General features: G+C 37.3%; 1 protein-coding gene and 1 non-coding gene across 2 annotated transcripts in view; both read right to left on the reverse strand.

The window, feature by feature from the left end:
* Nucleotides 1-19475, reverse strand: part of LOC129768510 (SEC14 domain and spectrin repeat-containing protein 1-B) — a 141330-nt gene extending 121855 nt beyond the window's left edge. The window contains exon 1 of the mRNA XM_055770216.1: nt 19015-19475. The gene's annotated coding sequence lies outside the window, so the exon portion shown is untranslated. The remainder of the gene's footprint in view (nt 1-19014) is intronic.
* Nucleotides 13558-13630, reverse strand: Trnak-cuu (transfer RNA lysine (anticodon CUU)). The gene has a single exon. It is a non-coding gene; the product is annotated as a tRNA-Lys (tRNA).
* Nucleotides 19476-24615: the final 5140 nt, after the last annotated feature.

The raw sequence follows: 24615 nt of genomic DNA on the forward strand, positions 1-24615 counted from the left end.
TGTCACGAGAGTAACTGTCTGCAAATTTCCACCTAAATTCGCTCCCTGGATCATTGTGCATTGGTAACACTCCATATCAATCACCCTACAGGGGAAATCCGAAAAAAGGGAGCAATACAAAAACGAGAGAATTGGAAGCGTTTAATTGCCCATTTTAGGGCTTGTCCTGGGAAAGTGTCAGGAATTTGCGACCGTATCGACATAATGGGTAAGGGTTATTATTAGTTACACTGCTCCTGTGGGAACAACGTAGGACCGTTCCGGGTAGCTTGGCACGGTAATTTCAGCACACGCAAAAACATATGTTCTGTGCGAAAATTGGTTCGTTAACTGCTGGTGCTGGTAGACTTCGTGCGAGTATTGTATTCAAAAATAAATCACCCGATAGCGTGTCTCGTAGATGAACGGGATTTCCGTAGGTATATGGTATATCAAGTGTATCAAACATTAGCTGACTCTGATTATAAAACTAAAGTGCATGAACTTTGAGCATAACGCTATATTTCGAGCATTCATTAACAACATTTATTGGTTTATGCAAATAAGACCTGTTAATCAAATTAAGCCACCCGCAGATGGTCGTTGACAATATTTCGGCATGATGACAAAAATGCTAATTTAATGGCATTTCCCTCGACTCAGAGCCGGTATAGCATCCCGTGATAGTAACTGGTCTAAGCCGTTATCACTCTTTCTATGCTATCTCAACATCCCACCGGTGGATTATTTGCATTCGTCTGCCCCTGTCCATTTCGGCAAAGACAAGGAAGATGAGTTGACCTGTCCTGCCGCAAGCATTTGTCGGGGCCATCCGGGCCGCAGAAATGTAGGTAGGTAACTGTAAAAAAAATATGAGCAGAGTTGTAACACCCGCGGGGCAACCAAGGGTAGCAGCCTCCGTAAAATCGAACACAATCGACCGCGAATGGAAGTGTGCTAAGAAATCGCGCACGGAATAATTACGGTCCCACCGAAGGAAATGGCGAATCAAAACAAAAAGACCAAGAATTGAGGAATCATTTGTCCGATCCAGTGGCGAACGGTTCTGAGGCTGTTAAACTTATTCCATCTGTTCGCTCGCCTGCAGAAATTTATCGCGGGAAAATATGTCTCTTCGTTCGTTCGAGTCTTTTGTTTGGTTTTTAGAAAATGAGTCCAAGCCTTGTTTGTTTTTTCCGCCTCTGAATTGTTATTGATTGTCGGTGCAACAATTCCGCGGAATTTACTTACTTTTCAGAAGCCACCGAAGGCTAACTGTAATTATCGGAAGCTGATTGTTTGTTTAAAATTATTATCAATTTATCGGAAGACAAACATTTTGAAACGTTCAACACAGCAGGAAACTTGGTTCGTTTACAATCACTTATATGGCTACAATTATCGGAAAAATCGAGATATACTGAGAACAGTACTCACGATTGCTTGATAGACGGTGCATTACCAAGAACAGAAACCTTTCCCAAGAAGTTGGGTTACTCCTGCGGTTGATATCGGATGCCTTTTGCGAGCAGACACAAACAGTAATTAACGTTTTATCTGCTGCAGTGGCAGCAGCAACGGTCAATCAATTCATCACGGTGTTCTCATTTCCTTTCGAGACCTGTTCGGCCGGTTCTGTGGTTTCCTGTCCGAAGAGTTATTATGTACGGAGCAAAGACCAGCATATGAACTATTTTCGTTGAAGCAGATTGTAAAAGAGAAAAAAACATACACACCGAGTTTGCAAACCGGCAATTTAAAATTACCCAGTGATGGTTTTAAAACGACTGATAACGGTTGCAGTGACGGTTGCTTACCAGACATTTCCAACGGAGTTTCACACCTAAACACATTCGCCTCGTTGTAAGACATGTTCTCAGGGCCTGTGAAATTAATTGTGTGGTTATATGAGCGTTTATCTTCTTGAACAAACTCTAAGAATAAACATATTTCAATGATATTTTTGCTGGTGTTTTTCGAAAATTTGTTAAGTTCGATTCTGGACGCTCTGTAGTGCTCCTACAGGTCGGTTAGGGAACGTTGTGATAGCAGATATCCATATAAATAAAAATGTAAGGCAAAATCTGTTGGTAAGCGGAAAACCACAAGAAGGTATAGTCCGATTTTAGCCTCCTGTATTTTGTTTTATTCGTTTCTTCCCGTAGATCAATCTAGTGGAGAGAAAAATCGGAAAATTCTGAAGGAAGGTCGGAAAATTCGGAAAATTGAATTCCCATATGTTCTACAATTGTGTGCTCCCTTGGTCGAGTGGTAAGCGTCATAACTAACATGCTGGGTGTTCGGGTTCGATTCCCGTTCTGGTCGGGGGAATTTTTCGTCAAAGAAATTTCCTCCGACTTGCACTGTGATCACGCGTATTCTAGAGCTTGCCACTCAAAATGCATTCAAGGCGTGTTATTTGGCATAGAAATCTCAACTAAGTACTAATAAAAATGACGCAAGTAATACTACGTTGAGACGGCGAAGTTCCTCTAGGAACGTTAGTGCCATTGAAGAAGAAGAAGATGTTCTACAATTAGCTAAGCGTTGTTAGTCTATTTGATGTTGGCGCTAACGAATTTGATTTTTGTTCGAAAGTGGAAATGGATTTTCAGACGGGATAACGCATTCCTATATTTTCTATCTATATAAACAAAAATGGAAGGCCAAATGTGTTGGTGTGCCCTAAGCCCGAGGAAGGAATGGTCCGATTTGAGCTGTCTTTATTTTGTAATATTCTCTGTATCAAACATGTATTCCATGCAACGGAGAAACATGTTATTTCCAAATGCTTGAAGAATCTTGATCGAGAATTGTGTCTGAAAATAATTTTATATTATAAGGACGAATTTTTGAACAATTTATAGTAGAAGGAAATTGTAAAGGGTCAAAGGGTAATCAATCAAGTGGTCAAGTTTGACAATTGCAAAATGTTTGAACCACGTTCAGAAACTATTTTGGAAGGTATTGAAACCAATTAGTACAAATCAATGACTCTCGGATACCAAAAAAATAAAATTTCAAAAAATATACAGTCCGAATGATTACCCTGTGGCAGCTGCTAATCAGATTGCTTACTAATGAACTATAAAACGTACGTGGATATGAATTCTGGAGCAGTCTCCCGGGTAAAAGTTCTATGTTTCCACGTTAATCAGCAGGGTGACCAGAACTACAGATTGATCTGTATTTCTGTATCTGTATTTCAAAACCAAGAATCTATAGTTACAGATCACAGATTTCTGGGTTTTCACATTGTACCTACAGATTTTTAAAAGATTATTCCAATATTAATTATGGGTTAATGTTAATAATATTTCAGTGTGAGATTGTGTATAGCACAAAGATATACGGTGGGTTTCTTATTTCTGCTAGTTATTTTCGCTTGATTGCCGACAAACGAACGATTTCCGAATAAAACACAATATTGGACAGATCCTATATTTTAAGTTCTATTTTATTTTTTTGAGTCGAGGTGAACCAGCATAATAGCCAGCATAAACCAGCATTATATCTTTCTTGAAAAAAATCGACTTTTTCCATAATAATCGCAAAAAATATCGTAAACAATTGAAATTTCTTGGCTACCAGAAAGGAAAAGATCCATAGCTTTCCGCTAAATGAATCTCATCAACCAATCTTCCTTTGTTTGCATATTTTGAGTAAACTTCGAACTTATTTACAACAGCTTTTCTTAACGCTGACCTTTTCAGTTTGTCTGATAGCCTTTTTCAAGGCATGAGGCGAAAACACTTTTGAGTTTGAAGCCTTTTTAATACCAGCAACAAAAGAAAAGGAATAATTTCCATACAACACAGGAATGAGTAGCGCCCCCTTTGTTCTGCCAACATCAGGATCAATCGTGCACGAATCGTTCGCTTCATAATACATGCTCAGAATATGTACTATGTATGCCCAATACAGTGCTTCCATATACAGTAAAGACCCACAAGAGGGAAATCACTATCTGCTCCATCTCCCTTCCTCTATTTTTCTGTTCTATAACATATCTCACTTACATCATCCATCATAGAGTTTGAACCTATCTTAACACGTTGAGCCCCACGTCTGTCCCTAGGGGTTTTCTATTTATAAAATAAGTATTTTTGAGAACTGCGACCGACCGTAATATTGTGCAAATGCTCTTGATGCGGGCTGAATGAAAAGCACAGCAAGAGAAAATCGGGGCTCAACGTGTTAATGAATGAAATTTCCTGACATTTAACTGGAGAGTGGCGTCCTGTTTCCTCTAGTTCGAACTAGGGTGCAAAAGCCTGTGTCGTATATGCATTGGTTAACGTCAAGTTGAATAAATTAAACTGTTTTTTTTCTCTAACAAATGCACAATGAATTTGAAGTACAAAAATGCACTCACATCGTCGAAGACATTTTCATTAGCTAGACGTACTGATTTGGTATTTCTTAAGTGGCCCTTACACGAATAGTAGCATTGACATTATCAGTAATGGCAATACGAGCGAGACACACTCCATTCGGCATTATCATTATTCTTGAACCCTACACGATCATTTTTATTGCTTTGAGGAATGTAGCAACTCTAGCTTTCATAGTCGTAAGAGAAATTAACACATTTTCGAAATGAAAATTATCAATTAAACTCAATTTTATTATATTGTATAAATATCCTCATCAATAATTTGAAAGGTTTTCTGCAAACAAATAAAAAAAAATCTAGAACGAAAGTTGTTACTAATAATGGTTTCTAATTGTAATTTTGTAAATTGTAAACAATTTGATCTGTTATTATAATGTCTTTCAGTGATAGATGAAGAAGATTCAGAACAATATGTTATGAGCATTCGAAAACCATTTTGAAATTCTTTTAACAATTTAAATCTATTAAATCTATTAATTGATCTATTAACAATTTAAAACTGTATTTTTCAATAGTAATCTCGATAGCTTATGTTCGATTCATTACTATTCAATACCTTCGTAGATGTCGACACCGTATCTTACCCGTGTGCTTCACCCCCGTAACTGGGTAATAGATGTCGACACTGTATCGTCGCCATCGCGAATTCACATTTAAAGCTTCGTGTTTTTTCGTTGTTAAGCGAAAATGATAACGGGTTTTCAGGTAGAAGAAACAAACTTTTAAAATCAAAAAGTAGAAATGAAAATCATTTTTTTCGCATCAAATATGATGTTCTATGTAATAGAGTAACAGGTTTTTCGTGAATGGTGAAAGAGTCTTAAGCTAAAACTAATTCTGGTGGTAATTTTATTTTGTACTAATGAGTTTTGGTAGGAATTTCAGAAAAAATATAAAAAATTGGTCGAGTAAGGTTCAGTGCTACGTGTTTTATGCATTCAAGTAACAGCAAATAATAATTTTCATTCAAATTTTAAGAATTTAAAATTGTCTTGGACCCACTAACCTGATAGAGATTAAATTACCTCACAAACATAGATTTTAACACAAGATGTCGCACAGTATTCTAGACACCTCGAATGATAGTGTCCCTGCTCATTTACAGTAATGATGAAGCGAGATCAGAAAATCCGGATTTGCATCATTATTGCCTATCATATCAATTTTGTTAACCTTACACGATCATTGTTATTGTCATTCTGACGAAGTAATGTCATTATTATTTATCGTGTAAGGGACCCTTTACATCACGCCTTCGATGCTGTTGAAAATCCGGGTTCCTCCAAATTTTGTGGCTTATTAACATAGCAACGGTCTTTCACGTACTTCCAGAGAAAGTAATCGACGACAAGAAATGTTGAAATTCTTACCATAAGAGGACAAAGTTTCATTAAGGCTTCGGTTGCTCGAGTAATACGATTTCACTAAAAATACACGTTCTTGTAAATTGTACATATTGCCGTAGCCGTATATTATCGTCCCGAAGTGGGGAATGCAGTGTTACCATCTACGGAGCGGAAAAAAAATAATCTGCGGACACGAAGTACCTGACGATGTTCAACTTTTTCGCTTTTCGCGGTGAAACTGGCAGTACGCGGTGAAACAAGGCATCGAGCGGAGTTGATTGACTGTATTCGCCATGACTGCTGCGGATCAACAGATAAGGGCGTCGAAGAATTTTTGTGGCATTTGAAAAAAAAAGTCCATTGAATTATCTTTTGTATTTGTTTACCATTGCCTCCGAAATTAGTCCATTTTTAATGCATATGTTACCTCGAAGCTGGTATCAAATTGGTTTACGGTAAGAAAAATAAAGGTCTTGGAGTGACAGCACAATCAACTGACCGTAGCCCAATTGAAAGTGTGTGGTATATTTTTAAAGTAAAGGTTCAGAAAAATTATTCAACAAGTCTGCAACAACTGCGGCAAGTATTTGCAACTGAGTGGAGCGAAATCGCACAAAAAAGTACAGCTAAGCTTCTTGAATCAATGTCACGGTGATGTCAATCTTCATTCATGCCAAGGGTAGTCACATGAAATATTGAAAGAATATCGGGAATAAACTGGATAATATTTTATTACTTTTTTTCACTATTATTTCAATCATCTTATCTCAAAAACTGACCAAAGTTACTTTCATATCACATGACTATGATTTGATTTTATCCCTACCGATAGAAAAATAAACATCATAAAGAAAAATTGAAAATTGTCCAGGGGATAATAAACTTTTTACATATGGTATAAGCTCGAACATTACTGAACCGATTGACGTGAAAATTGGTAATGAAAAGGCTTTCGAATAGGCTTCGAAAGACTGAATAAAATCAAGCTCCTCAGCTTTTATGAACAAATAGGGGCAAATCCATATTCATAGATAAGGAAACATTGAGGCAAACCAGCAATTACTGGCGTGTTTCGACATCTGTTGAACACTATATCACCGTTGGCCTAATGCACGGAACAAAAACAACATTTATAACGATAAAAGCTGACTTGGTGCCACTCCTAAGAATTACCTGGAATACTGCAACAGTGTGATGAACTAAATACAGGTCATTCAGTTCTGGTGTGTCATACTGCAGACATTCATTCATATATGATAAATTTCTCAATCAGTAGAACTCAAATGCGGCTCCCGTGAGCGAGTGGTGGACGGCAAACATATTATGCTCCTTCTATCCAGGAATTTTTCGTCAAAGAATTTTTCAATTTACGTTCGATAAGTGTATCAAAATGCATTTTTTGCATCTCGTTAATTGGGATCACATGTTATCTGTTATCTGAAATAATGATGTTTGATGGGTTTGTTTCATCAAATATCGTGTCCAAAATGAAGCTTGTACCATTGCTCCAAAAGACTCAACCTGTTGAAAGCGGCATATGGTGAGTCTGCTCTGAGTGAAAAATGATTAAAGGAGGTGCAAGTGCCTGCAAAATGGCCGTAAACCTGCCAATGACGAACCTCGCTCTGTAAGTCATATATTATATTATTTACAGATATATACAGATATATTTTCGATAGCTGAAAATCGAAGAGCATACCAGAATATGTCTAGCCTTTGTATGTCTAGATCAATCGAACTATTATGTAAAGATTCGGGATAAACCAACACAACAACGAAAAATAATGTCGAACGTTATCTGCAAAGTATAAAATGTCATTCTCATTCTCATTTCCCATAAATAGAACCCTGATCATCCGCGGGATTGAGTGGCAAGAACACTGCGGATAATAAAAATCGCGGGTGACACAATAAACACAAAAAATATATATTAGGCTGTCAAAAAAGTCCTGCGGTATTTCCGCGAGGTGTCGTTGTAAGCGCGTAGTTCTAGTTGTATTCATTGTATCGAGTCATACTATAGCTTGTTGGAAAGGTATTTTTGCGCGCTATAATATATGTCCTTGACAGTGTTTTGTTTGGTTAAGTCGTTCGTGAGTTATAGTGTCGCAAATATGGAGCAAAATAAAGAGAAAATCCGACATATTTTACAGTACTACTATGACAAAGGCAAAAATGCATCTCTAGCTGCCAATAAAATTTGTGCAGTTTATGGACCCGATACAGTTTCCATTTCCACCGCACAACGATGGTTTCAACGTTTTCGTTCTGGTGTAGAGGTCGTCGAAGATGCGCCACGCTCCGGAAGGCCTGTCGTCGAAAATTGCGACAAAAACGCTGAATTAGCCGAGAAAGACCGGCATAGTAGCAGCCGTAGCATCGGCCAAGAGCTGGGGATAAATCATCAAACCGTTATTAACCATTTGAAGAAGCTTGGATTCACAAAGAAGCTCGATGTATGGGTGCCACACACGTTGACGCAAAAAACATCTTTGACCGTATCGACGCATGTGAATCGCTGCTGAATCGCAACAAAATCGACCCGTTTCTGAAGCGGATGGTGACTGGCGATGAAAAGTGGGTCACTTACGACAACGTGAAGCGCAAACGGTCGTGATCGAAGCCCGCTGAAGCGGCTCAGACGGTGGCCAAGCCCTCATTAACGGCCAGGAAGGTTCTGCTGTGTGTTTGGTGGGATTGTCAAGGAATAATCTATTATGAGCTGCTTCCCTATGGCCAAACGCTCAATTCCGACCTGTACTGCCAACAACTGGACCGCTTGAAGGTAGCACTCATGAAAAAGAGGCCATCTTTGATAAACAGAGGCCGCATTGTCTTCAATCAGGACAACGCCAGGCCACACACTTCTTTGGTGACGCGCCAGAAGCTCCGGGAGCTCGGATGGGAAGTTCTTTTGCATCCGCTGTATAGTCCGGACCTTGCAACAAGTGACTTCCACCTGTTTTTGTCCATGGCGAACGAGCTAGGTAGTCAGAAGTTAGCCACAAAAGAGGCCTGTGAAAATTGGCTATCCGAGTTTTTTGCCAATAAGAAAGCGAGCTTCTATAACAGGGGTATTATGAAGTTGGCATCTCGTTGGGATCAAGTCATCGAACAAAACGGCGCATATTTGACTTAAAACAGATGATTGTAACTAATTTTATGAACAAATGAAAATTCAAATAAAAATACCGCAGGACTTTTTTGACAGCCTAATATATTAGGGTGGCAGCGAAAATGGTCATGTCAAGTTTCAAAAACCGACTATGTACATTTTGTTTATTGGCCTAAAAAAAAAGTTTTGTGCAATGTTTCAGGTCAATCGGACATGATTTAGGGGTGCCTCAAAGCGCTTATAGTTTAGATTTTTTGATCCTCGAAAATCTTCCAAGGGGGGAGGAAATATAGAAAATCGATTTTTTTTTTCGATGCCAAATGACTTAAAAAATGCATAAAACGTCGAGATCTGGTGTTATCTCGAAAAAAAATTTTTGGCTGAAAGTCGACTTTTTGGGTTTCATTTGGCTTTGAGGTACCCCTAAATCATATCCGATTGAGCTAAAACTTTGCACAGATCATTTTTTTGGGCCAATAAACAAAATGTACATGGTCGGTTTTTGAAAATCGATTATGAAATTCTTCCCATAAATCCATTGCCAGCCTAATATATATATCAGCATGAGAACTATGTTTTATCAATACAGAAATCATTAATACTAAACCTATCTCGGAGGCCATTACATTCTAAAATTTTACTCAGAAATGCTTGCAAATAACATTAACAAATCGTCATTTACTACTTTTATTATGAAAATACATCGAAAGTATATTATTTAATATTTACTCCTTACCCAATTATGCTAGATAATATATAGTAATGTATGTAACATTTTCAAAACCGGCCACTTGAGCCGCTGTAGTAGGGATTGGTATACATGAAATGCCGGTAGGTTTAGCGTGAAATTATCCATATGTACACCCAAAATTAATTTTCGGCGCATCTTTTGATATCCTAATGTATAACATTAAATGAGCTTCAAAACAATTATGGATAGAATATATATTCCGTAACAATACAAGCAAACCTTTTTTTATTAAACGGTTTTATTTAGCTCCACCCGTTTGCGTTTTCAAATGAAAGGGCTTGATTAGTAGAACACATTTTTTTATGGAAAATGCAATTCCAAAATGACCGTCACCACAAAATGGCGCCATATATATTTTTTTTCAAAATCCCATCAATATGGGTATCAAATGAAAGGGCTTGATTAGTAGAACATATTTATTTATGGAAAATGTAAATCCAAGATGGCGACCGCTTCAAAATGGCGGATCACATATTTTCTCAGAACTCCATTAATATGGGTATCAAATAAAAGAACTTGATTAGTAGAACACATTTATTTATGTAAAATGCAAATCCAAATGGCACCATATATATTTTTTTCAAAATCCCATCAATATGGGTATCAAAAGGGCTTGACTAGTAAAACAAAGTTATTTATAAAAAATTCAAATCCAAAATGACCACCACTACAAAACGGTGAAACGGTGATTTTTTTTCAATACCCCATCAATATGGGTCTCAAATGAAAGTGCTATTAGGACGTAGTAGATCATAAAAAAAATCTAAATCCAAGATGGCCGCAGTCCTCAAATAACCAATTACTTTTTCAACTGGTTTCATTCAGCTTGACCTGTTTGTACGTATATTTGAAGGTCTGTGGGGTAGGTACCATTTATTTCTGTAATCCCCTCAATTAGGTAAGAAATAAATAATTTTTAAAAAAAGTTGAATGGTTTTATTATAGAGAAAATATGCTAGTGATACAAATAATGTACTAAAAACTAGAACATAAAATAAGTAAAAAAAAACTTTTTAAGTTAAACGGTTTCTTTATGATTAAACATAATAATAATACAGATAATGTACTAAAAGCTAGAAAATAATTAGGCAAGTAGCAGTTAGCAGGTATCATACCCTTTCCTTCATTAATCAAGGAGATTGATGAGACTAAAATAAAATCGCGGGGCATATGATGAAACCATTAAATGCGGTCCACGATTTTATTTTGATTTCTTCAATCTCCTTGACTAATGAAGGAAGGGGTATGATACCTGCTAACTGCTACATGCCTAATTATTTTCTAGCTTTTAGTATATTATCTGTATTGTTATTATGTTTAATCACAAAGGAACTGTTTAACTTAAAAGTTTTTTTTACTTATTTTATTTTGTGCGGGGGATAGGGACTACACAAAACAAATCCCATAAAAATCGTACAAAACTTCACCAGTAGCTTAAAAAATCCTATTCGGTACACAATTTGAAAAAAACTTTTTTTGTGCGGTAGATAGGGACCGCATAAAAATAAACTTTCCCCAAGAAAATAACTCAAATCTACGCCGTTCAACCTTCGATTTCCTTTTGTTTCCCTGCTTTGCGATGGGACAGTTCGCCTTTTTGGTTGCGCGTGGCTGTGTTGTGCTTTTAGTTGCATGTCGAGATCATTTTTTTTAGAAATCATGTCATGCGCAACATAGAGCATTTGATGGAAGGATGGTTATCATTTTATATAAATGATGATGGTCCCACCTCATTCCCCTGCAAAGGTTTGAGCGGGACGAGTTATCTTATTGATAATAATTACATTACGGTATTTACATTTTGACGTGGGACTACGTCTAACCGGAGTATATGGGGGGTAAAATGAAAACCTAAACACAGAACATGCAGGAAAAAATGAAAGATTCCGAATGCTTATAACTCGAACATTTCTTACTGGATCGGGAAGATGTTTGCATCAATTGATAGAGAATATTTCTACGCTTCTATTGCAATTAATAAAATGTCGTTTTTCATTAGATAAACAATTGAATAACTGTAAAATGTTAAGCGTTATCTAAACGTCTTAACTGCCTCGTTTTGATTGGCCCGATTTACGGATTCCCCAACACAGCCATCAAAACCAAGCAGCCTTGGAGAAATCTGCATTCCAAATACATGAAAGTAAAAAAAAAGAGCTTCTCCTGTATAAGAGCAATATGATAGAGCGAACAAAAGAGGCACAAGCATGCATTAACCTTTTTCACATACTTTTCCACAAACACGGCCCTCGTGGATACAGGTTCACGTTTATGCTGAGGATCTGCTGAGATTTCTATGGTATGACTTCGAGATTTACGGCGCATGGCGTTCGATTTTTCGGAAAATTTTCCAGCACGAATTCAACAAAGTTGCGAAGCTAGCAGGAGTATATTGGGCTTCTAGCTTCATGAGGAACCACCGCCTGTCTCTTCGAACCCCACAACAGCGCAACGAAGCAACAGCGCTCCAAGGCAAAGCGTCGGAATCCTAAGAACCGAAATCCAAGATGAGGAAGAAAAATAAACAATTGCTTAAGTATAATTCAAAATGAATTTGAAATGAAATTTTTTTTTATTTTCACCATGCATTCAATTGAATAACGGTTATGTTTCGTTTATGTTTATGTTTTCACAATGAACTTCATATCAATATTGTTTTTTTTTTCAACAATGAGTTTCAAATAAATCAAGTGAAGATAACTATGTATTTATAAATTTGATCTATATAATTTTTTTTTTTCTTTATTTTTGAGACTTTCAGCCTCCTGGGCTGGTTCGTCTCAGGATCTATATAAATAAAAATGATTTGGTGTCCGTTCCTCACGATTAAACTCAAGAATGGAGCAACGGATTTAAACAGTCAGTATCAGGATCGATGCGTCTTAGTCTGCATCAGGTTTATATGTCAAAAAAGAAATTATATACCGTGAGTATAGATTACGTACATAAAAATAATTTCTGTGGGAACTTGAGTGTTCGAAATGATTTATATCAATATATCAATTGTGGGTGGGACGAAGTTTGCTGGGTCAGCTAGTTTGTTAATGAAAATGAATTCTGTTTCAAATGTTGGACATTTTCGGATATCTTATATTGTCAGTCGCCTTCCTCCCAAAAATTTCCACGTAGTATATTCGACTATAACACCCACTATTATCCACCCATAAAACCAAAGAACACCCCCCCTCCTGCCTACTGGAGGTGCCTACACTCTCTAGTAATGATGCTTCTCCCGCTTCTGATGATAAAGCATTAATTTTTGGTATAAGTTATTTCAGAGATTCAGTTCAATAAGTGCGCACCTTTGCCCCCACTATGGTGCAAAGGTGCGCATTCGTCTTTTTGTATTAAAATAGGTATTTGTCCAATTACAAACACAACTCAATAAATGCTTGTACTACGTTTCGAAGGAAATATATATAGTTACAATTTGGTAAGCAAACGGAATTTTATTTGCTCTTATTCCAAGAGTTATTGGACGACAACAGTTAGGTGTGCACCTTTGCCCCGCATTACTCTAATTTGTATGGCAGCCCCCCTTAGAGAGGGGGGAGGGGTCTCAAACTATCACGAAAACCTTCCCCGGGTCCAAAAACCCCTACATACCAACTTTCATATTGATCGGTTCAATAGTTTCCGAGTCCATAAGAATCAGACAGAAAGACAGACAGAAATCCATTTTTATATATATAGATTGACGGTGGACCAGATCAGCTAATTGTAATCTATTAGTATAATTAGTAATGATGTATAACTACACCAACATGTAGTTTATACAGGCTCTATTCTATTATTTTCACTCTTATCAAAATATCATCTTCTTGGAGATGCGGGGCATCGATCCCCGTACCTCTCACATGCTAAGCGAGCGCTCTACCATCTGAGCTACATCCCCATGCCTGTTGATTATGGTGTCAAGGCGAAGATGTAAAGCTTAAATGTACAATAATTTGAAATGACTGAAATTCTACGCCCAACGTGGGGCTCGAACCCACGACCCTGAGATTAAGAGTCTCATGCTCTACCGACTGAGCTAGCCGGGCGCTTGTAGAGGAATTTGCGGACGCACTTCGCCATACCAGATTAGGTTTGTTAACACTACCAATAATTTTATATTTTTTCAAATTCATTATGTGACATTGTTTATGGTAAGGAAGCGTTCTTAATCCTCTACAATATACTTTGTTTGGAGTGAGTGCAACACTGGGAAGCATTTAAAATTCGTTTGAATTAACATTCCGTCAAAAACACTTTATGTGATTAGGGATATCCCTTTGTACATTATTCCGGACCATTAAGATCCCGAAACATTCAAAATCAGCATATTCTTTTTTTCCAAAACTCTCGGAATCCACATTGCCCGTTGATGATTGCGGCAGATTTCCACAGATTGTTGATGTCCACGCTTCTCCTTCGGCACCCGGCATGTTACAAGCACAAGCAGCATTAATAAACCCACCCACAAGGCACGCGTACGACATACCAAAGGAAAGATAAATCTTATTAAAGCAAAAGGTATTCCAGGATTGTTGGCACTTTGGTTCCAGTTTCGGCTGTGTCTTTCAGCACGGGACCCGAAAACTAAACAGCCGATGTGGCAAACGGGTATGACACATTGTCCTCTTGATTCTTGCTGGGAAGCGGTTCTGAAACCATCTAGATTTGCACTGTGAATCCTATCCCTGTTTCGTGGTCTTGTACTAGTCACCATCGTATCATGCATCATTTAGCATTATGCTTGGGTTTTCCTCACCTCGCCGAGGCAGAACCTGACGGTCCCACTTCCCACACTTTCGCCAAATGAGCCAAACTACCTATTCTCCCAGTTGAGAAATTCTTCAGCATCCGGAGGAGGTGATAAGAAAAACACCTTTAAGATCCTACTCCATTTTATAATGTAGTATAATATTCTCGCGTATTTACGCAACAGCACCATGTGGATAGCGTTGTCGTGTGAAACAGCTTTACATTTTAACCGGCCTTGGTTCAATTCCTGCATGGTGTCGTTTGCATTTTTTTGGGGTACAATTCCAAGCTGACGTTCATTCTGATAGAAGAAGAGGTCTGCTTCCATACATACAAACATTTTAAAACTCGTAAAAAGGTGCTTTTATTTGTTTATTTCATTTCATTTGATTTGTTTAGTTTTCAGCCGAAGATGATATTTTTTTCCTGTCAACACTAGTTCGGGTGTACGGTCGTGTACACCAGTGGTCAGATAATGTAAAAACCATGACCAAAATAAAAAAGGCAATATCCAACCACCCTCTAACCAAATCCCGGAAATGCCTTTAGGATTACTATGGAACTCCCATTCGCGGTAATCCGATCCGCAGATCATCCGCTCGCGAAAAAAAACGATGTAATAAAATGTGCCTTTGCTACGGAAAACTCAGTCAGTTATCGCTCTGCTACTATGCGGCTTGGTCACGTGATGTTATGTGCTTCTGGAATATGTAAAATGGAATATGTAAGATATGTTCTGTTCAGAACTAGCATTGATCAAAGCAACAGAGAAATTTTGCAAACTTAGTTCCGCCATCACACCGTATGAGGGTATAATATAAATTTCATGGTAGCCTCGCTCCAGTCAACGAATCAAACCGAGCGAGACTGAAAGAGAGAGTAAAATTAAAAATTTTCAAAATGCATTTTTAACAGTCCTATACTCGCGCGAAATAACTCGTATACTAACAAACTGTGCGCTTCTCTGTAATATTGATATTGTGTATTTTTAGGCGTTATTGGTATTTAATCAAAGAAAAAAATATGATTAAATGAAAAAACTCCATAGAATATTTTTTCTTTAACTTCACTCACATCTAATAGTCGTTTAATTCTGCCACCTCATTCATTCTCGGTCTGCAAGACCTATGCGCGAGTATAGGAAGGTTAAAGGCTATGAGAAAGTTGGACGATTTCAGGGTTGGTTTCATCTGCATTGAACTTGCTCTTCATATCCACGAGTAATTAACCGAGCTAATTCTTGAATTTAGTTATATTCTAAGAAATCCAAATAAATAATTGTGTAGTTCCACATCAACAATTCGGTGGTTTCTTGAACCTCCCATACGCCTAAAAAATGTTTTTATAGTTGGATTGTTCCCATATGAGTCAATATATTCTGACTTACATCGCAGGCGTTACAAAAGTTTTGAATATCCAAAAACGGGTTTGTATTTTATTGTCTGATGTTCCTCATTGGGTACGATATCGTCGCTGCGCAGAGCTATCTTTTGTGTGTATGGATTAAATTATTGATTCAACTAGTGAATGAATGAAACTATTTACGAATTCAATTGCAAAAAAATTCCAATCTAAGTCAATTCATGCATTATGGTAGTAGTTGTCGAAGCAAATAGTTATCCAATTTTTGCCTAATCATCAAACGGTCTGCGTAGAAGTTCAGTGAATGCAGTCTTGAATAATCGAGCCACAGCGTTGAATTTGTACCCGCTTCTGTAGACCGTGTTAGCAAACGAATTCCGAAGTGTAAAAACGCATGGTGATATAAAAGTATTGCGACTTTAATGTATCTGCAATGCCGATTTTCCCAACTTCTTGGTTTCGGAATCTGTATTGGGAAAACACACTCCGGTTTGCAAAAATGCAAGCGAGTACAAAATTATCTATTGCATCTATTTTACAATGCCAATTTCCCCAGGCTCCATGTTTTTTAAATCTGTGTTAGGGAAACATTCCAACTTGCAAGAACGCCAACGAGTACAAAAGTTCCCGCAGCTTGCATCTATTTTGCAATGTCGATTTCCCCAGGCTCCATGGTTTTGAAGTCTGTGTTAGGGAAACATTCATCCATTCCAGCGATCGTACCTCAATCGTTGCGCAATCATAATTGAGTGGATTTCCGAGCGGTACTTGTTTTGGGCTTTTTAGGGCTATTGAAACATGTTTTTGGATAAAAAAGACGGGTGGGTAATGTCGGGGACATAACCGGAGTGACGTAGGACTATACAAAGGGGACAGCTTTTGTTAAATATATATTTCAAATATATTGTTTTATTTTCTTCTCCTACGTGAATACCTACCTATCTACCTGAAAAATGGATTAGTTTACTGTTTAATCACTCGATATCCCCATCTTGTTCGGTTAATCCTTCCTGTTTAGCTTTTGCGTTTGCCACTCGCCACAGCTTTCACAGTTGGAAAATTTCTTCCCATCCAGCTTGTGACATGTTGGTCAGTAAATTAAATTTAATGCGACGTGCCGGAGAAACACTCAGTGTCACATTTGAGGCGATTTAAACCTGCAATTGAACATTTCCGATGACAGTGGTACAGTGTCGACTTTCAATGTGGGGTCATAATTTGGACCCCGAACTCTATGTTTACAAAAATGTCGCATTACTGATCCATCCAATTAGCTCAATGTCGAGCTAAATATAAATTACTGTACTTTCAATCTAGAAGCAAATTAAGAATTGGTGAAAATTGGATAATCGGGAAAGTCCCCAACCATCAATAAGCTCAGAACAACTACCAAATTCACATACTCATCATGGCAAACAAATTATAAAAAAATCAATTTGTGTTTTATTATTATTTTGGATATTATTTTAGAATGCATTGAACTGTATTCCGTAAACTCTTTTTTGAAAGGTTTAATGGCCCTGATAAGCGCCGTGTTTTATGGAATGGTTCCAATTTAGAAAACTTAGTACTCGTGGTTTAAAAAAAACCATTTCGAACGCCCTCGATGCCGCCTTGTTCTGAATTTGCCACCAAAGCAGTTTGTATAAAGAACAAACTTTTTTCTTCTGCTACCTGATGCCGTTTTGCGATTGCGTTTGCCACTCGCCACTCGCCACTCGCTGCAACTGCCTGTTGTCTTGATGTCCACCGAACCGAATGTGTTCTGTTCCAAATGCAGGTTTTCTTATCGTCGCGAGCAGCTTTGCCAGCTAACTCGATCACTTCGGCGGCCGAAGCTATATAACGCCGGCTAGGTGGACTGGTGCACTGGGACTAACGCGCTCGGCCTAGCTACCCTTGCGGGGAACTCCAGATCAACACGGTCCCTTCACTTTTCCTCCTTTACCATGTCCAGACATGGCTGCTTGGGTTGGTTTGTTGATGTGTTGTGATGCGAACCGATGTGGTGTACGGTTTGGATGAGAATGATCGTTACAGCAGCGGAGCGGGGATTTTTAAGCTGACTGGCTGGCTCGAGAATTACGCATGTGTGAGACTGCGACCAATGTTTCCCTTTCTTTTTCCTTTCCAATCGTGCTTCATTCTATTTCGCTGCTGCTCTGGTTGCCCGTTTTGGTCGGTACGATTTGAGGAGCACAAAATGGACCAATCAAAAATGGGCACATAGTGTATTTGGACAATGCTTGATATTTCACAATTATTCAATTATTTATCTCAAGAAAAATGAAATGTTATTCGTTATGATAGATGCGTAGATATATTTCCTATCAATTGATGCAAAAACCTTTGCGATCTATTGAGAAATGCTCGAGTTATAAGCGTTCCAAATCTTGCATTTTTTCCTACTTGTTCAGTGCCTAGATTTCCATTTCACCCCCTATATCTTCCGGTTAGACGTAGTCCTACGTCAAAAGTAACAAGCATATAAGGCGTAGACATTTTATCTTTCGAATTAAGTGTTTATCATACCATTTCGTTCCGTTGTTGAAGAGCTATTAACGCTCAAAATCTCGATGTCCGGAGTAACGCTTTCGTTTTCGAAACTTTGAACTTACACCCCAGTATAGAAATGAAAGACGTAGTCCTACGTCAAAAAATCATCGAATAAAATGCTTTTCAAATGAAGCGAATAAAAATCAAACTTCGGACACTAAATCAAATTTCGGACAGATTGAATTCAAATTTCGGGCACTTTATTTTGTAATTTTATGGACGAAAACTACATTACACTTGATTATATTTTATAGTCAACTGCGAAACACTTACCAAGCAATCACAGTAAACTGTTAACGATGATGAGAACTGATGAAACGCGGGAGAAATTTAAATATTAATACACGGGTAAATTCTACGTGCTCACGCAAAACAAACGTCAAACACAAACGATAATGAGTGGTGCTGTTGAATTTGTTCCTACTATGTGATAATTCAAATGTTATTCTCAAATGAAGTGATAGTGAAACCAAGGGATCACTCTAAAGAAGCAATTGTGATATTAAATATATAGTTATATCATCAGTGCATGAAGCATTTCATGATATTAGAACAAAGTGTCCGAAACATGATGTTGTCCGAAATATGATTCAGAACAGTACACCAGCTACTACAATTCAAAACTACAAAACCAAACACTTTTTAACCAGGCACAAATCCCAGGGACTCTTAAATTTGCCTAAAAGTCCTTATTTTCTTAAATAAATAAAAACAACTATTCTATAAGCGTGAGCATAGAAACATTCATCGCTAATGACCTTACCTTATCTAGTTCCAAATTTCAGCTAATCCAAATCAGTTTTAACACATTGTGTCGCGCTCGAGCAGTCACTAAAACAATTCATCGTTTCCGAGTGTACAACTTTCACACTTCAACAGCCAAAAACTTAGCCTGTCTCCTTTTTTTGCCGCCGGCAACAATATTGATTTCATTCCCAAACTTCTTTCCTTCTTTTCACAGAAACAAAAAAAAACATGAATGACGACACTATTGACCCACAAACGACAGCAGCATCCAGTATCTCGATAACTCCACGTACCGAATGTCCGTTCACTTCTTCCGATGAAGCGATCAAATCGATCAAGGAATGCACCTGTTCCTCCAAACACACGATAAACTTTGTTTGTTTTTTTTGTTTGTTTGCTTTCTCGGAAACGCTATCACCAGCACGCGATCACGACTCCCGTGTACGACCACGGCCGTTACACATCTGAACCCGGGCGCACCTATCGGAGCCCTACCAAGCCTCAAAAAGCGCAAATGTGAGCGATGCAGTCAAACCACTTTTCAGTCGCTGAGCGAGGCTTTCAAGCTTTCAAGAGAACCCGACAAAAATGAGACTCATAGAGAGGGATCTCTCTGATATACAGCCTCCGTCAGAAGCTGGTCCACCCACGGAGTTCCCCCCAACGATTAGGCACATATCGAAGCTCTCGGAATTTAGCAATGTGGCGCACGTTGTAACCGCCAATGTGTTCTCGATTCGTATGTTTTTTTTTTCGCGATTTGTTAAGAACACGTGTCGCCGTGTCGTGGAGCAAGCAAGCAAATGAGAAAAAAAAACGTTGGGACACGCTTGGTTCTGCACAAGCTTAAACTGTGGAGGAGGACATTGGCGGTAGGATCGAGCGTAGCACCGCATCGGTTTGTTTGCGAAGTGGAGAATAATTATGAAGAACAGAACGAAAGGAGCACCGGGGCAAATTTAAGCCCAAAAAGGCACACGAGCGCCTTTTTCAAGCAATTGAAACATGGCTACGCGTAATCGAATTAAGCTTTGACGCTTCAACGGAACGTTAAATATAGCGAACATTGGGGTCGGTTGATTAGATTTATCATCCAACTTTTTGTGGACCATTAGTTTTACTGTTCTATCTATAGTCACCCAATATCATTATTGGGTCATTTAAAAAGAACCCGCGGTCTTTATTAAAATTGTAAAGGGTTTTCTTCTTTATTTTATAATCAATTTAACATTTCCAGTACAGGTTGGACTCGATTCTTTGTGATTCGATTATATACAATTTTGGACTCTATTATATACAGTTTGATTTTTTTTTATGTTTCAAATATGATTTATTTCAAGAAAAAATGTTACGCTGTATATACATTATTTATATATATAAAAATGGATTTCCGTCTGTCTGTCTGTCTGATTCATTTGGACTCGGAAACTACTGAACCGATTGACATGAAAATTGGAATGTAGGGGTTTTTGGGGTCGGGGAAAGTTGTTATGATATTTTCAGACCCCTCCACCCTCTCTAAGGGGGGGGGGGGGGTGTCTGTCATACAAATGAAACACAAATTGCTGCATTACTCGAGAGTTAAACAAGCAAACGAAACCAAAATTGGCATGTGGAGGTTTTAGAGTGCAATAAATGTTTTTACGGTGGTTAGACACTCCACCTCCCTCTTTAAGAGGGGGCTGCCATACAAATGAAACACAAATTTCTGCATAATTCGAGAATTAATCCAGCAAACTAAATCAAATTTGGAATGTGGAGGTTTTAGGGTGCAATAAATGTTTTTACGGTGGTTAGACATTCCACCCCCCTCTTTAAGGGGGGGGGGGGGTGGTGTGGTGTTCTGCCATACAAATGAAACACAATTTTTTGCATTACTCAACAATTAATCAATCAAATGGAATAAAATTTGGCATGTGGAAGTTTTAGAATGTAATAAATGTTTCTATGGTGGTTAGACACTCCACCCCCTTCTCTAAGGGGAGGCTGCCATACAAATGAAACACAAATTTCTGCATTACTCGAGAATTATTCAAGCTAATGGAACCAAATTTGGCATAAGAAGGTATTAGGGTGCAACAAGTGTTTTTATAGTGGTTAGGCTCTCCACCCCCTCTTTAAGGGGTGACTGCCATACAAATGAAAAACAAATTTCTGCATTACTCGAGAATTAAACAAGAAACTGAAACCAAATTTAGCATGTGGAGGTTTCAGGGTGCAATAAATATTTTTATGTTGGTTAGACACTCCTCCCATCTTTCTAAGGGGGGGGCCGCCATACAAATGAAACACAAATTTCTGCATTACTCGAGAATTAATCAAGCCAATGAAACCAAATTAGGCATATGGAGGTTTTAGGGTGCAATAAATGTTTCTATGGTGGTTAGACACTCCTCCCCCCTCTGTAAGGGGGGGCTGCCATACAAATGAAACACAAATTTCGGCATAACTCGAGAATTAATCAAGAAAATGAAACCAAATTTGGCATGTGGAGATTTTAGGGTGCAATGAATGTTTTTACGGTGGTCAGACACTCTACCTTCCTCTCTAAGGGGGAACTGCCATACAAATGAAAGACTAATTTCTGTATAACTTGAAAACTGTCCAAGTAAATGGAGCCAAATTTGGCATGTGAAGGTTTTAGGGGGCACGAAACGTTTCTATGATGAATATACTCCTCCCCCTCTCTAAGGGGGGCTGCCATACTAAGGAAATACAAACTTCTGCATAACTCGAGAACTAATCAAGCACAATTCGGGATGTGAGGGTTTTTTGGTATAAGAAATGTTTCTATGATGGTATGACACCCCTTCCTCCTCTGGAATGGAGAGGGGGTCCCATGAAAAAGTTACACATATTTTAACCAAAAATATTCCAATCAAACATGACAATTGAAAATTTACAATTACATAGTGACAAGCGTTGTTAGTCCATTTGATGTTTGTGCTAACGAAATATCTTTATCTTCTTCTGTCTATACCAATAAAAATGGATTGCCGAATATGTTGATAAGTGCAAAACTCGAGGAAGGAAATGTTCAATTTAGGGCTGTCTTTATTCTATCATATTTTCTGTATCAAACATTTATTCCATGTAACGGAGAAACATGTTATTTGCAAGTGGTTGAAAAATCTTGAACGAGAATTGTGTCTGAAAATAATCTGATATTATAATGATGAGTTTTGGTAGAAGTACTACGAATTTTATAGTAAAAAGTAAATTCAACGGGGTGGATTAGAAGATCAATCAATGAACAGTTCTGCGATTTGACCCATGAATTTACGCTTAGTAAAAAATGTGAATGTTTGATGGTATTGATAACAAAAAACAAATTTTGGGCGGGACGAAGTTTGCCGGGTCAGCTAGTATTAAATATATAACGGGAATATTTTTTGTTTTTGAAGAAAATACATTTATACGAATTCGTTTTCGTGTCTTCAATGGAAACATTGCCAATACATTCTGTCAAATATGATAACATATTATATTTGACAGAATATATTTTCGTTCTCGTGATAATTATTCACGAGATTGTTCATAACTAAGCCGATTGCGCAAACGTATGCGAATATTAATTTGTCCGGGCACATTTACCGGCGTAACGCTCTCGTTAAAGACGTAGTCGTACGTCAATATTATTATTTTTCTATACATCCTCCATTCGTATTTGAGTGCCTGTTTCATCAAATTCCTTCTAAAAAATCCCATCCAATTTGAACGAGAAAAGTGTCATCTATATCTTGGTGAATGTGAAAGATATCACACGAAGAAGAATTATAGCAAATATTTTTTAAACATAAACATAAAAACATTGTTTAGTAAATACTTATAAAAAATTTACAAAACAAAAGAAATCTTTCATTATCTCACACAGTTACCACCACTGCTTTTTCAAGTAAAAATAATTGCGACCAGTACGACACATATGACGAATTTCATGCCAACTCGTCTTAGGAGTTGGCAGCACCATCTCAGGTTGTAGTGAAACGTTGTGGGTGTAAAGACATGGGTCATTTAACACTAGAACTACCGACGTTTAATATATACCTAGTTCTACCGCACCCGTCAAATTGACGGTTTTCTGATTAGCGCGTTTGTTGTATTTTTTACTTAGTTTATGTTAATGAATGAATGTGATTTGACAAAAACAACATTGATTATAACACTTCATATGTTTTTAATTTATAAAAATAAACAAAAAGGTTTATATTTATATTTATAGGTCTATGACTATGAGGCACATATCTTACAAAAACATGTTATTCTGGATGAAAACTTGCCACAAACGTATTTGTTGCATGTATTGCAAGTATACATGGCTTTGTTTTTGTTGCATAATTGTATTTGACAAGATTTTTGTTCTTGAGGTCTTTTAGTTAAGTTTTCTGTAGTACAATCCATTGCTTTGTTTGGTTGTTTTTTGGAGGAAGCTTGTTCTCTGTAGCACCTATGTTCATTGGAAAGTTCTTCTGCCAATTGAAACAAGAATTGTTTTCTGGTTATGTTCTCATCACAAGTCTCTTTGTATAAAATCCACGAATTGATTGCTGCCAAGTCCAAAATATAGTAGAACACTTGCAATGGCCATCTACGAGACCCTGCTTTCCCGCTATATTTGCGTGTCATACTTCATATACTTCAAACTTGGTTCCAAACTCTAAACATATCGGACTACTATTGTGCGTAAACTGCACGAAATTGAATGCCTAATTGAATGCAAATAATTATTGATGTCTACCATTCCATAGATGATGCATAGATTGTTATAAACTTTGAAATTGCCAGACCCGTCAACTTGACGGGTCTCGGTAGAAATAGGTATAGATGGTTCTGATAATGGAAGTTAAAGCCGGTAAACAGAAATTGAATATGAATAAGAAACTATCCTTACTATCCTCATGAAAAGTCATCGCAAAAATCTAGAACAATACATAGAAATTATATAAAATTATTGACCATGAAATTTGAAATCCGTCAAATCGACGGTTTCGGTAGTTATAGTGTTAAGCAACTTTGCATAATTGAAATATTCGAAAAACAATTAGACTACGTTTTGGAAAAAGCAAATTTTTTTTTCTTAATTTTTTACAAAAATTTAGAACTTAAAAACTATGATACCTACAAAATTCATGTCAAAGAATGAAATGTAGGAAATTGTTTAAATTTTTTTTTAGGAAACATTTTTTGGAAAAAAATTTGCTGACAAAAAAGTTATTCAAAAAATTAAGATTCATATTTTTTCAAAATTTTTTTTATAATTTTTAATGAAAATCAAAATAATTTCCCACATTCCATTCTTTGACTAAAATTTTGTAGGTTTGACATTTTTTATTTTTCTAGGAAATTCCTTAGGTTTTCATTAAAAATTATCAAAGATTTTTTTGGAAAAAAAAATTATTGAAAATTAAAATTCATTTTTCTCGAAAACATATGCTTTTAAAATTCTGAAAAAAGAATAGATATAAATAGCCCTTATAATTTCCAGCAAGTTTTCCATACATCGGACGATGGGCACATTTACATGGGAAAAATTTTTCGAACAACAACTTTCATTTTTTTCCTTGAAAAAATATTATTAATGTTTAATTTGTTACATTTTTATGCATAAATTATCGCA

The sequence above is a fragment of the Toxorhynchites rutilus genome, chromosome 2, assembly GCF_029784135.1.
Source record: "Toxorhynchites rutilus septentrionalis strain SRP chromosome 2, ASM2978413v1, whole genome shotgun sequence".
NCBI lineage: Eukaryota > Metazoa > Arthropoda > Insecta > Diptera > Culicidae > Toxorhynchites > Toxorhynchites rutilus.